We start from the raw sequence: 12517 nt of genomic DNA, 5'->3' as shown, positions 1-12517 counted from the left end.
AAAATGGGTGATTACTACTGCCTCCCAAGTTATGCAGAAGTAGCTATGAAGATCAAATGAGATAGGATTCATCAAAGCATTTTGAAAAAGTGAAGTGTTTAGGGAATTCAAGCTGCTTATTATCTTTTAAAGATTATTATAGTCTTAATTATGCACTACGGTTTCCTGTTTGAAAGGCAGAGTATTGCCTGCACAGGAAGGGTTCCCACTTAAATCTCTTTCTTGCTTCTTAACATCAATAAAGATCAGCACATGCATGATGACTGCACTACGGCAATCTTTTTCTGGCTTAATCTGTAAGAATCACCTCCAGGAAGTAATGAAAAGCTGCTATGTCAAATCACTGCCGTCACTAAACACCCAAAAGACCTTTTGTGCTTTGAGAAGCAGGCTGTTCAAGGGTCAGGTTGTTCCTAACCTGATTTCACAACTTTTTGTAAAAATCTGCTCTTGTCTCCCTTTCTGTATGGTGTATGGAGAGAGCACCGGCCTGGGAGTCTTACCGCTCACCCTCACCTCTAATATTCCATGTGATCTAGGACACATCACAGCACCTCCTTAGATGAGCACCAAGTCAGCTGTGCCTAGTTAGACCTTGGATGGCAAAAAAAAAAAAAAACAACCCAGCTTACTGCTGCTATTTGGTAGTCCTCCTCCCCCCCCCCCCCCCCCCCCCCCCCCCCTGCCCAACAGAAGGTTTTCTTCTCTGGGTATTCAAACCCTGCTTGTCCCTACCACACACTCCTGGCTCGCTCGCTGATGCTGTCTTTGCACTGATGTCAATCCCCTGCTGCTGATGTCAGCCCAGCTGTGACAGCTGAGTCCAATGCCACCCACAGTTGACCTGGTGAGTCACATCTGCCTGCTTTCCCCTTGCCAAAGACCCCCTCAGAAGCCCAGGGCAGAGCCCATGACCTGCTTCCCTCTTTGCATCTCTATGCTTTTTGAGCTTGAGGAGTCTCCATGGCTGAGTGATTTGTCCCATTAGCCATGGTTCTATAAAATTAACCGTGAATGTTCTCCAGTGTCCGTGGCAACCCTTCTCCCAGGGAGCAATTATGACTATAAGCTATCCTCTTTTGATGTTAACTTGTGGAAACAGAGCCTTTCTGGCCACTAAAATGCAGTGGGGCTGGTGTCTCCTAAGAAAGAAAATGTCCTAAATGCTCTCTTCCATAAAAAAGGAAGACACACAGAGGAACCCTGACTGTATAATAAAGCTGGTAATTATTCTCAATAACTGAAGGGCATTCTGTGGTAGAAAACCCCAAGGTCTATGACATGTATGAAAGTGGGAGTATAAATGTAACACAGAGAAAACTCAGAAGCTGAACTTTATCCTTAAGGAGGCTGCAATCTAACAAAGGAGACACATCTATAAAATAAATGATTATATTACTTTCTACTCACTATATAAAATAATATGTAGGGACTATGATAAGATAGCCACAGGTTGCTATGGGAAATCTAACGGTGCTTAACCCATCCTGGTCCAGGGAAGGCCTCTTGGAGGAGGTGACTTTTTTATTTTAAGTTACTTAAACTCTGGATCTCAGTTTTCTCATTTTTAGTGTAATTTAGAATACCTAGATCTACATTTGTGGTGAAAAATCCAGCATATAGATTTAAGTTACCATAGCATTCTTAGCTCAGTAAATAATAGTTACTCAACCATGACCTTCTGGTCTTTCATATGGATGTAGAAGCTAATGTTCTTAAAGCACAAAACCCCTTTGGGGGCACCTGGTGGCTCAGTCAGTTAAGCATCCAACTCTCGGTTTCGGCTCAGGTCATGATCTCATGGTTTGTGAGTTCAAGCCCTGCATAGGGCTCTCTGCTGCCAGCATGGAGCCTGCTTCAGATCCTCTGTCTCCCTGTATCTCTGGCTCTCTCTCTCTTTCTCTCTCTCTCTCTCTCAAAAATAAACAGGTAAACATTAAAAAAAAAAAAAAGAAAGAAAGAAAACCCTTTGTACCCAAACGTCCCACCAAGAATTTCTTGGCATATGTCATTTCCTATTGTTGTTTGAAGACATCCCAGAGTCTGAAGATGGACTGATAATTGTTCTGGTCTGAAGACAGACTGATAAATGTTCTGAGCAGCTTTGTTTTTCAGTAACTTCCAGCAAACAAGTTCTTTGAGGTCAGAGAACAAGCTGGGTTTCTAAATACACTTTTTTCTTTCTCCCTCTCTCCTCGCCACCGTGTCTGGAACTCTGTCATGGTTCTCTTTTGACTGGAAGAAATATGTTAGTGCTCAAAACTTGTACTGTGCAGTGGCTGCCCAATGGCTAAAGAAGACAGCAGTAAGGTAACTAAGTAGATTAAGTGGCTGGGAGCTAGAAGACTGAAGCAGTTTTCACACCAAATCAATTATTCAACACGTATTGGCTCTGTACGAGGTAGTGTGGCAGATGATCAAAAGTAAGAAATAGTTCTTCTCTTAAGGAGTTTGTGATCTACTTGGAAAGACAAGGCTAACGCAATTGGAGAAATTAAAGCGTAATAAAACCCAGTAAAATGAAGAAGTACAAGATCATGGGAAGTAGGCACACCGTAAGAGTTTGAAGGAAAACAAGTTACTTAGGAGGAATTGGGCAGCAAGTGGCACTCAGGCTGTGAAAGATATATGGGGAGGATTTGAACAGTGCCGGTGTGGGTGCAGGTGAGAGGACCAGCAGAAGTGAGGACAATGAGGTAAGAAAAGGCAGGCATGAGATCACGCCTCAGGGCAGCACATAGACCAGCCCTATTGCAGGGCAGGGGTATGCGAGGTATGAGAACCACCCTTCAAGGCTTGCTCCTGACCCCAGGTGAATCTGAGGGGGTTAATTACCTCACCCCTTGCCGGGCCCTGGACAAATTCTTACCCTTTAAGGATATTCTAGAAATCTAAAAATACTGTCGAGCCCTATTGATTTTTTGCTATCCTAAGCATCCTTCAGTGTTTTCAGACCACATACATTCTAGCCTGTGATTTATTCCTATAAACAGTCTAAAAAATTAAGTCTAAAATTATGGCAAAGTCCAAAGCCTTTGATCTTACATGTGGGACTTACCAATAATTTAAGAGTGTCCATATCATGATTCTGAGTTAAACTCAAAATGAGGAATAAAGTTCTCAAGAGTGGTCAGAGCTTGGTGGCTCCATGGATCTACTGAGGACTCCCAAAGGAGCGAAGCTTTAGTAGTCACATAAAAGGGTTTGTTTTTTTTTTTTTAATGTGCTGCTTCAAGGCCTAATAATTCCATTTCTGGACACATGTAGGATATTGACCCTCAAAATCATCCCGCAATAAGTCATCAATCCAATTGAACTAAAACAGAGCTGTGGTAAACCCCATTATGATACTGATGATCCAAGAGGGATCACCTCTATAAAAAGGGGTTTACCTTTCCTAGAGAGTTATGAAGGTACCATAACATGACAATAGAAAAGGTACATATGAACTTAGAAGTGCTAGGACTTTGATTTCATTGGTAGATTTCTACTATTGAGCTTAATATTGTGATATATATTGGGGCACCTGGGTGGCTCAGTCGGTTGAGCATCCAACTCTTGATTTCAGTTCAGGTTATGATCCCAGATTCGTGGGATCAAGCCCCGCATCGGGTTGTGCACTGAGTGTGGAGCTTGCTTGGGATTTTCTCTCTCTTTCTCTCTGTCTCTCCCTCTGCCCCTCTCCCCCACTTGTGCATACTCTCTCTTAAATAAATAAGTTAATTACTTAATTAAATTTAAAAAGAAAAAAAATTGTGATATATAGCCTATATGGTCCTTTGTTTCCACACACATACACACACGTATATTTATACTGAACTCTATCAGTTAGGGCCTAAACAAGAAAGAAGAAATTAGTTTATTTTTAATGCAGAGAACTGATTTTACAGGTGATGGAATCTGGAAGCCAAACAGCAGGCAATGGGGCAATCCAGAGATGAGTAAGGGCAGGAAGTTCTACCATCCCCTGGCTAGAGAGACCAAGGGAACGGATAATGTTATTGGAACCTAGAGGCAGAGCCACCAAGTGGAAGCTAGAACCATGGCCGGACAGTCCCATGGGAGCTAGAGCCATAGAGAAGGCACAGCCCAAGGCAGAGAAATGGAAGAAATACCCTGACTTCTCTCCCCACTGCCACCCAACGTCTCTACCAGTGCCTCCCAATGCCCAAACCCAAGAAGGAACCACTGGACAGGAAACGCTAGGAATTGCAGCTGCTGGAGTCAGTCTTCTGCAATACAGAACACAACACAGGAAGGGTGAGATGGGATCCAAGGCCAGTGGGGCCCGAGACCTACCCAGGACTCCACATAATTACCATGAGGATTAAATGAGGCATCATATAAAAGCATCCATCACAAGCCTCAGACATAGTGAGCTTTCAATAGAAGTTTGTTTAATAATACAGCATCGTCCACATGGAGGGCCTGATGACTCACAATGTTACCAAACCTATAGGTACAAAGGCTGCTTATTATTTTTATTTTTCAGAAATAGATTTTTAAAAGAGAAAGGAAACTTCAGCAAAAATGTATCACCACTTTCCAAAGGAGAAGCTGCAGATGGTATTTATGATTTTCACTGAAGCATCTCAGTTAAATTAATTACTTGTCGGGGCGCCTGGGTGGCTCAGTCGGTTAAGCGTCCGACTTCGGCTCAGGTCAAGATCTCGCGGTCCGTGAGTTCGAGCCCCGCGTCGGGCTCTGGGCTGATGGCTCAGAGCCTGGAGCCTGCTTCCGATTCTGTGTCTCCCTCTCTCTCTGCCCCTCCCCCGTTCATGCTCTGTCTCTCCCTGTCTCAAAAATAAATAAATGTTAAAAAAAATTTTTTTTTAAATAAATTAATTAATTAATTACTTGTCTATTAAATTCTTAAACTGGCAGCTCTTATTTTCTAATGTGATCACTTCATGCAGAAACCAACAGCCAATTAAATCAGAACAAATGACTAGCTGATCTCTAAGGTTGCTTCTGACTCTACCGTCTAAGATTACTCAGTTACATCGATGGCAAAATGATGAAAGGATTTGAGGTAAGTTCTGCCCTGAGTCAGTTCCAAGTGTCATCTGAATCAGTATCAGGAATATATGTTCTTCCAAAAATCTCAAATACACACTGGGCAAAGGAGAAGGTATTTTAATTCTCTCAGCTTTGAAAGAGCACTTTTCTAAGGTGATTTACTTGAGAAATGCACTTTTCTATACTATAAATGGACACTGAAGAGACCTACAGTTTGTTTTAGGTTTTTTTCTGTTCATGCAAACATTATGTGTTCTGGATATAATTCGGTTTGAGTTTCTCCTTCGTGAAGTAACTGGGGAACAACAGTTGGTGACTAGTGATGTTCTCTACAATACAGGGCCTAATAATAGGTCTTATTCACATGGTGCTTTTAATTCATGCCTGGTATTGTTCTAAACACTTTACATATATAGACTCATTTAATGTTCCTGACAAATTTATGATGTAGGTACTGTTATAGTTGCCATTTTACAGATAAGGAAACTGATGCAGAGATGTTACACCTTTCTCTGGTCACAAAGCTTATACGTGGGAAAGCAGAGATCCAGCCCTGGCAGTCTAGCTCCAGAAACTACGCTCTTTGTTAATCATGATGGCATACTGAGAAGGAAAAGAAAGGATACCCACATTCTTTTTTTTTTTTTAATGTGTATCAATTTTTGAGAGAGAGACAGAGAGTACAAGTGGGGGAGGAGCAGAGAAGGGGGAACAGAGGAACCAAGGCAGGCTCTGCACCAACAATAGAGAGCCCAATGTGGGGCTCGAGCTCACAAACTGCGAGATCATGATCTGAGCCTAAGTCGGATGCTCAACTGACTGAGCCACCCAGGCGTCCCAAGAAAAGATGCACACATCCTAACAAGGAAAATAACAGGTCATTCTCCTCTCACTTTTATAAGGATACCTTTCTGGACTAGCTCCCACCTACCCTCCCCGCCTTACCTTGTCCACCAATCCCTTCTTCCCACTCCAACCACAAAAGGCTTCCATTCATACTCATTCTCCCCAAGCTCCCACCCGCAAGGCCCTTGCAGTGCCATTCCCTCTGCCTCAAGTGCACATTTGTCCCGTTTCAGCTGGTGAAGCTCTTTTGTGCCCTGGATCTCCAAGCAAGCTCTCCCTGGCTACTTTAAACTCGGATTATAGGCTCCCACAGTACAGAACGCATCTCTTTCCTAGCCCCTATTAGAGTTACAATTTGACATTTTGTTTACATGATTTGTGTCTGCTTAGCTTCCTAGAGTATCCCCAGTGTCTGGAACATAATACAGGTTCAATAAATACTTATTGACTGACTTATTGATTAAAATTTGTCTGCTCCCTAGACTGGGAGCTCCATGAAGGAGGAAACCATGTGTGTTTATGCTTCTGCTGAATCCTCAGCACCCAGTTAAATGCCTGGCACATAGATGATACCTCTGGGGAGATATGTAAACTAGAGAACAATTTTATTATCTTTATGGCAATTATTGAAATTTCCTATGACCCTTTTTAAAAAAAAATAAACCTTTGACTGTGATGATTTCCAAACCTCAAGATGGCCAGAATACAGAGATTTCACCACTCTGCCCATGTGCCCTCAAATCAGTGCCACTGAGTCTACTCCCATGGCCATCCCTCGCCCCTCCAATGTTCACCCTGGACTGCTCATGTATTTCTAACAAGTACAATTCTTGGGGCAGGGCGGGGGAGAGCAATTGCCAAAAAGCAAAAAGACTGACCCAGACAACTTCCCACAACATAACGTTTCTTTAAGTGAAAAGAATGATGAAGAAGCCTCCCTCCTCTTTCTCTGATGGTCCATAGGATGGTTTTCCATGGCTTTGGGACCTGTCATCATTGTCATAGCCCCTTTTGAAAGCTATAATCACCTGCTGTCAATGCGCTCAATCATTACAACTGAAAGAAATCAAAGCTCTCTACCTCGATTTTAGGATATGGCAACCTGCCTTCCCATATCAGTAGGAGGCAGAACTTGGTCACTCAGGGTTGGAAACCATCCCTGACCCCTGACCCAAGGGAAGCACAGGTCTTAGAACTCTGGCATTCCAGTCTGGAAAGGTTACTGACCTCTGGCCTGGAAAGCATGCAGCCGCCTCAACCCACTGCCAGAGTCAGTGATTATGGCAGATTCCTGTCACTCCTCTCTTCTCTGAGCTAAGACTGTCTTGGAAATAGCTAGACAGATAAAGGAATTGCTAGCAAAAACTAGAAGGCAATCTTTTTACAAAAAAAAGACGCTTTAAATAAGCCAGATACAAAAATCATACTATATGATTCTACTTATATGAGGTACCTAAATAGTCAACTTCATAGAGACAGAAAGTAAAGTGGTGGTTGCCAGGAGGTTAAAACGGGAAACAGAGTTATTGGTTAATGGGTACAAAGTTTCAGTTTGGGATGATGAAAAGTTCTAGAGATGGATGGTGGTTATAGCTGCACAACAGTGTGAATATACTTAATGCCATTAAACTGTACATATAAAAAATGGAAATGTTATGTTATATATATTTTACTCCATTAAAAAAAAAAAACAGGAGCTTTATAGGGCTTGGCCTGGACATTTTAATACCTTTCAATCCTTTCCTCTATTTTCTGGCCAGCAATTCCTAAGGTTAAAACAAGCAAACAAGAAATTTGTAAGACCTTTCCTCTTGAGCGATTTCCTTTGTCATATTTCTACTACCTCTCAACATGGAGGCTTTACAAAAATGAATTATTGGGACCTCATGAAGATAAAAAGCTTCTGCACTGCAAAGGAAACAATCAACAAAACTAAAAGGCAACCAACAGAATGGGAAAAGATATTTGTAAATGACATATCAGACAAAGGCCTACTATCCAAAATCTATAAAGAGCTCACCAAACTCCACACCCAAAAAACAAATAATCCAGTGAAGAAATGGGCAGAAGACATGAATAGACACTTCTCTAAGGAAGACATACAGATGGCCAACAGGCATATGAAAAGATACTCAACGTCGCTCCTCATCAGGGAAATACAAATCAAAACCACACTCAGATATCACCTCACGCCAGTCAGAGTGGCCAAAATGAACAAATCAGGAGACTATAGATGCTGGAGAGGATGTGGAGAAACGGGAACCCTCTTGCACTGTTGGTGGGAATGCAAACTGGTGCAGCCACTCTGGAAAACAGTGTGGAGGGTCCTCAAAAAAATTAAAAATAGATCTACCCTATGATCCAGCAATAGCACTGCTAGGAATTTACCCAAGGGATACAGGAGTACTGATGCATAGGGGCACTTGTACCCCAATGTTTATAGCAGCACTCTCAACAATAGCCAAGTTATGGAAAGAGCCTAAATGTCTATCAACTGGTGAATGGATAAAGAAATTGTGGTTTATATACACAATGGAATACTATGTGGCAATGAGAAAGAATGAAATATGGCCTTTTGTAGCAATGTGGATGGAACTGGAGAGTGTGATGCTAAGTGAAATAAGCCATACAGAGAAAGACAGATACCATATGTTATCACTCTTATGTGGATCCTGAGAAACTTAATAGAAGTCCATGGGGGAGGGGAAGAAAAAAAAAGAGGTTAGAGAGGGAGGGAGCCAAAGCATAAAAGACTCTTAAAAACTGAGAACGGAGGGTTGATGGGGGGTGGGAGGGAAGGGAGGGTGGGTGATGGGTATTGAGGAAAGCACCTTTTGGGGTGAGCACTGGGTGTTGTATGGAAACCAATTTGACAATAAATTTCATATTTAAAAAAAAAATGGAGGCTTTAACATGATGATTTCCTTATCAATCAGCCTATGCTGCCAATCCAAATAACCCCAAAATTGAGTAGCTTCAAATAACAAAGGATTACTTCTTGTTCTCTGTACATAGCCCAAGCAGAACCATAAGAAGATTTCCTCAGGGACCGGGGCTAATGGAGCAGCACCCATCATGCGAGCAGAAAGGCAAGCCTTGCAACACTCGGCCTTCAGAGCTTCAGCTTCCTGTCCATGTGCACCTGGCTGGCCAAAGCAGTCATAAGACCACGCCTAATTCAAGGGAATTGTGGGGAAGTGCAATTCCAACAAGTGTCTGGAGGGCAAGCAAGCTGTGGAGTGCCCTGCGAACACTACAATGTCCTTCTGACCACTACAGCCTCTTTCTAGGTTTTGCTCATATCTTTGCATTATTTCCAAAATTCATTTTAGTGATAACTTATAGTATAGCATAATATATATAATTATACAGATATCATTATATAAATTATGATATATATTATAACCAGAAGGAAACAAAACCTGGTCTCCCCATCAAAGGACATCTCCAGCATTCAGCCAAATGCTTCCTGCCCATGGTTCACGGAGAGCGGCACACGGCTGCTCTGCCAACCAATGAATGAGACTGAGCATCACCTCTTCCCCTCACCTTCTCAAGTCCGGTCAAATCTTGAGCCCAGAAATTAGAAGAGCCCAACAGCATAAAAAGACTTTCTGCCACCTGCTTTATTTGAGGAGGTAAAAAAAAAATTGATCTTGGCATCAGAGGAATACAAGCCTCAAAAGGAAATAAACTGATCTTTCAGATTTATTTATTCTAGGCTTTCTGGCCTCAAAAGACCCTGAGAAGGTTGAAACGGATTTTATTTTTTTTTATTTTTTTTAAACTTTTTTTTAAACGTTTATTTATTTTTGAGACAGAGAGAGACAGAGTATGAACGGGGGAGGGGCAGAGAGAGAGGGAGACACAGAACCGGAAGCAAGCTCCAGGCTCTGAGCCATCAGCCCAGAGCCCCACGCGGCACTCGAACTCACGGACCGCGAGATCTGACCTGAGCTGAAGTCAGACGCTTAACCGACTGAGCCACCCAGGCGCCCCTGAAACGGATTTTAGATGTGCTAGAGATTCCACAAATTCACATGGACAGCCTTCACCTGCTGACACTGTGAGTTCAAGTGCAGAGACCCAGGCAAGAGTCCCTGACCATTCTATAATGGCCAGATACACACCACTGTGACAGAAGAGCCATCCCATCTAGGCCCTCAGAAGAACACGGCAAGCTTAGGTAGTAAACCCAAGGCTCAGCCTACACTGAAATGACAAGATTTCTCAGAGGCTAGGCATCACATTAATGTGCAGGATAGAAGTTAGTAGAAGACATATACATGGGGACCCTTATATAGACACATCAAATGCAATTTAACAGAACCTTCATTTGCTGTCCTCCTGTCCTCTCTGTTTATTACTTTGTGGTATACAGCCAATGTTAGAAAAAGTCAGGTATCCTCATGCCTCATATCTTCACTCGATGAATCCATGACAGAGAAACCCTGACTGGCTCTGTTTTGCATTACTTACTAATGATAACTTTGCGAAGATTTTCAAGTATCTCTGGCAGATTGAGCAAAATGCTATCACAACCATTAGCTCAAACAGAAAAGGAACGGTATAAAGATAAAATCCAGTTTCAATGTTGACAAAATAGCAGCACCAATGGCATGAATCAGCACATGAGCATATTCAGCAGCTCTTTAATTTTTATTGCTGTTGTTCCCTTCTTGTGATTAATCAGATTGCATACAGAAACATCTCAATCCCCAGTGATAAAGTCAGCTATTGTTTGAGTACACGTATGCATCGGCAAACTCTTAGAGAAAGATTCATTTTTAAATAAGTCAACAACAAAAAATTGCTCATCCGTACAATTACTAGGATTCAGATTTAGAAAGGGATAAGCCAAGGGACTGAAAAACAAGGAAAATTGGAATGCTTTATTCTGGAAGTCTATAAACCAAGGGCAGTAACTCAGTAATAAAAGCATGACTTTTGAAGTCACAGATCTAGATTTAAATCCTTGCTCTATCATTTACTAGACACAAGATAATGACCATGTCATAAGGCCACATTAAGTCTCAGTTTCTTCACCCGTAAAATGAAGAAAACAGCCATCTACTTCCTGTAGAGGATGTGAAAGAAATGAGATAGATAATCCATTTAATGTCCTTAGCAGAATGCCTGGTACACAGCTGTGCTCAGCAAAGGTGTGTTATCCTTGACACTGTTTGATAAAATTATAAGGAAGGAAATTCCTTGACTGAAATCTAATCATATCATGGAAAGTTGCCTGAGTGTCTGTGATGCAGAAAGACAATGCAAACCTGACTGCCATTCTCTTTTCCAAACCCCCTGTGGCATAATTTTCTGGTTTCACAGTCTGTTCACCTGGAAATTGGGGGTGACAGATCTAGACAGCTTGGCTTGGGTGTCTATCTTGATGTGCGCTGAAAGCAGTGGTTTTGTTTGTAGAGATTATTCTGTTGCTTGAACTCCAGGGAGTTCTCCAGGGAGAATAAGTGGACATGTTGCTAATAGAGCTGTACCTCTGGACTCCAGGCTTCCTGAGCCTCTCCTAGTATTTAAGAGAAGGGGGCCATAATATACTTTGACATAAATGCATTTGCAAGAATACAACTGGAAGAGATCGAGTGTTTTCTGTGGCTTCCCCTACTACTTCAGAGCTTTTGGTCCTGCTGTTTTGTAAACAGAAAGACCTGCATTTAAATATTTACTTGCAGTATCTTTTCCTCTTTACAACTAATGATATCATCATAACATGTCCTTTCATCTGGCCCCTTAGCCTAAGGAATCCTCTTTAAGGTTCTCATTAGGAAGGAGCTCTACACTTTTGGTGCTGTCTTGTCTGCAAATTAGAATCATCTGGAGAGCTTTTAAAAGTTCTGCTGCACAAACCACACCCAGACCAATTGAAGCAGACTTTCCCACACATTCTGGTAGTTTGAAAGCTCCCCAGGTATTGGCACTATACAGCCAGTGCAGAGAACCACTGTCGGACCAAACCCTGTACATACACCTGTGTCTAACAATACATTAAAAAAAAAACAAAGAAGCAAGTCTACTCTAAAAAGAGGTCTCCAGTCAGTTAATCCTGAAGATTTGCCTGATAAACTGACAAGATAGATGTTGCCAGCAGATTGATGTGCACATGCATAAACACACACAAACATAGATACACACAGGCACACACACACAGGCAGGCGTGCACACACACACACACACACACACACACACACACACACTTCTGCCTGCCCCAGTTGGCTACGGTTTCCAACTGGGTGAGGTATTTTTGACCCTGTCTCTTCTCAGGAAGTTTACTGTCTGCACCCATCTCATACCCTCAACATGACAGTTTGGGAGATTAGCTCCTCACAAAAGAGATAGTAACCCTTGAGATGTAGAAACATAGGCCAGGAGGCAACTGTCTCACCACAGTAGAAGAGGGGCTGCGTCCCCAGGAACTAGGCACACCCAAAGTTGCAACCAAAGCAGAGGAAATTAGAAGAAGAGATAACTTCTTCCATATTTATTACATGAAGACTTCAAATAAACAATATCAGACATCTGATGAAATGAGAGAAATTTTAATCCAAACTTTTGTTGTGAGGAGTGCAATCTGATAAAGTTTGGAGTATTCATGTTTTATTTTTTTCCTTTTAGACTCACATAGGATACT

General features: G+C 42.1%; 1 protein-coding gene and 1 long non-coding RNA gene across 4 annotated transcripts in view; one reads left to right on the top strand and one right to left on the bottom strand.

Moving 5' to 3' along the window:
• Window positions 1–12517, bottom strand: part of RASGEF1B (RasGEF domain family member 1B) — a 569745-nt gene that overhangs the window by 276179 nt on the left and 281049 nt on the right. The window lies entirely within an intron of this gene.
• Window positions 1080–9576, top strand: LOC109276966 (uncharacterized). Its single transcript, XR_002084919.2, has 3 exons — window positions 1080–1223; window positions 2243–2310; window positions 8881–9576. It is a non-coding gene; the product is annotated as an uncharacterized LOC109276966 (long non-coding RNA).

Source organism: Panthera pardus, unplaced genomic scaffold, assembly GCF_024362965.1.
Source record: "Panthera pardus isolate Hobbes unplaced genomic scaffold, ASM2436296v1 HiC_scaffold_13, whole genome shotgun sequence".
In the NCBI taxonomy this organism is placed as follows: Eukaryota; Metazoa; Chordata; class Mammalia; order Carnivora; family Felidae; genus Panthera; species Panthera pardus.
This window is presented reverse-complemented; position numbering and strand designations above follow the sequence as displayed.